This window comes from Panicum virgatum, chromosome 1N, assembly GCF_016808335.1.
Source record: "Panicum virgatum strain AP13 chromosome 1N, P.virgatum_v5, whole genome shotgun sequence".
In the NCBI taxonomy this organism is placed as follows: domain Eukaryota; kingdom Viridiplantae; phylum Streptophyta; class Magnoliopsida; order Poales; family Poaceae; genus Panicum; species Panicum virgatum.
In genome coordinates, this window is record NC_053145.1 from 24055078 (window position 1) to 24057661 (window position 2584).

The 2584-nt window shown below is 47.4% G+C and overlaps 1 non-coding gene across 1 annotated transcript; it reads right to left on the reverse strand.

The window, feature by feature from the left end:
* Window positions 1-437: 437 nt before the first annotated feature.
* Window positions 438-544, reverse strand: LOC120657763. Its single transcript, XR_005668302.1, has one exon. It is a non-coding gene; the product is annotated as a small nucleolar RNA R71 (small nucleolar RNA).
* Window positions 545-2584: the final 2040 nt, after the last annotated feature.

Consider the following 2584-nt stretch of genomic DNA (forward strand, 5'->3'; position numbering starts at 1 on the left):
GCATTGTCCCACCACAAAAGAGACTCACTTGGCCCTACAGTTCACCGTCCACTTCAGCATCCTCATCCATGGCTCAAAAGACTCTTTGTCAGTTCTCTACCCCATCTAGTAGCCACATCCCTACTGGATTGAATGTGAACCAAGCCGGCAATGACGTCTTTGAGCTGAAGACCGGACTTGTGAACATGGTCCAAGCAAGTCCGTTCTGTGGAGAGGCATCTGAGGATGCCAATGCCCATCTCCAGAACTTCCTAGAGGTGAGCAACACCATCAACCCCAAAGGAACTACACTGGATATCGTCTTTCTTCGTCTGTTCCCATTCTCACTGCTCAGGAAAGCCAAGACGTGGTTCTATTCCAATAAGGAAGCTTTCACGACATGGGAAGCTTGTTCAAATGCATTCTTAGCGAAATACTTTCCGGTGGGCAAGACCAATGCCCTCCGGAATAGGATCACCGGAATTTAGCAATTACCGGATGAGAGCATCCCAGAAGTCTGGGAACGTCTCCAGGAGTTCATTCAAGCATGCCCACACCAAGGCATAGAAGAGTGGCTGATTATTCAGAACTTCTTCCATGGCCTGAATCAGCAAGCACAGGACCACGTCGATGCAGCAGCGAGTGGTTCCTTCCTTTCTCTCGACGTTGCGAGAGCAAAGACGCTGATTGACAAGATAGCTTCCAACCACAGTTGGAAAGGAGAAAGGCAGCCAGCCCGTCCTAGGGGCGTGCATCAGATCGACACAGTCGACATGTTAACTGCCAAATTGGAACTTTTGATGAAGAAGCTGGAATCTCCACACCAGGAGGTTAATTAGGTTTCGGAGTCTCGTATGACATGTGAAACATATGGCGAGACTGGGCCCTCGGGCAACTCATGCCCATTGACTCAAGAGGACGCAAACTTCGTTGGAAGCAACAGCAATCCCAACTCGGGATTTCGTCCTTAGCAGGGTTGGAACTCCAAGTCCAACCTCCCCTTCGGTCAACAACAAGGTATGAACTTCAAAAATAGTTTTTAGCCCACATTAAAAGACCTAGTGTGCGGCCAAAAGCAAATTAATGACAACATTAGTAAGAAATTCCTTGCTAATGACAAATTTTGGAATCCATGTCCGCGCAACTAGAGGGATTCAATTTTGTTATGAAAAATCAACTGAGCTTTAACAAAATGATAGAAACTCAAGTAGCTCAGCTTGCATCTTCTTGTCCTAACGTCAACACAGGAAACTACCCGGGCAACCGGAAGTAACCTCAAAAGAAAATGTTAGTGCGGTGACCACGCGTGGTGGTAAGACCACGCAAGAGCCACATTTCCATAGGATGCAGGAAAGCAGTGGAAGACCGTAACCGCTAGCCATACCGAAGTTGAAGACGAAGTGCAGGAGGAGGCTGTCGAATCCAACACTTCTGCTACCCAGGAAAACCCTGTGGAACCCCCTAGAACTTCACGGGACTATCACGACACAACTGCCTTACTGTTTCCGGAGCGAATAAGGAAGCCGGTGGCCGACGAGCAATTCGGCAAATTCGTCGAGGTGATAAAGAAGTTGTATGTAAACATACCACTTCTTGACGCTATGCAGGTACCCACGTATGCCAAGTATATCAAAGATATTCTTGGAAACAAGCGAACGCTGCCCATCGCCGAGGTTGTGTAGTTAACTGAAGAGTGTAGCGCTGCTATACTCGATCCTCTCCTGGTGAAGAAGAAAGACCCAGGCTGCCCCACCATCACTTGCTCGATCGGGGTCCAACACTTTTCGAATTCCCTCTGCGACTTGGGAGCAAGCATCAGTGTCATGCCAGAGGTTGTTTATGACAAACTTAACCATCATGCACTTGCCACTACTGCACCATCATGCACTTGCCACTACTGCCATGTGTTTGCAGCTAGCAGATCAAATGGTCCGCTATCCCGCGGGAATAGCAGAGAACATTCCGGTGAAAATCTAGAATTTCTTCATTCCCGTTGACTTCGTCGTACTCGACATGGAAGTCGACACCAAGACACCGCTCATCCTGGACAGGCCATTCTTGAGTACAGCAAACGCCCATATTGATGTTGGAGCTGGAGAAATTCACCTCAACATTAATGGTCAGAAAGAGAAGTTTGCCATCAAACTGAAGGTCGAACAATGCTCACTAGTCAAGGAGGTCCATCGGAAAAAGAAACCCGAGAAAGGGGCAAAGAAACCATCATTTCCAAACATCGAAGCCCTTATTGAGTTTGTAGAGAGTCTGCGGATTCAGGAGGAGTTAAGAATTCAGGAGGAAGCGAAGCAAATCAAGCTTCATAATCAAAGGAATACCAAACGAAGAATCCAGCGTAACAAATTTCTGGAATCGCAGAAGACAAAGGTCGAAACACCACCCACACCCATGAAGGTGTGGCAGAAGAAAGTGTTATCGCCCAAGACTCCATCCGGCGACAACAATCAAACCACAGGAATGGAGAGTCCGGCTCCGGACTCTAAACCTGAGCCCTCGCCATGAGGTATGTGGCATGTATCCATCATTGCATTGCATATAGGATAGTTTAATTTTTCCTTGCATAAATTTCTTTTCTTATTGCATAAGCATG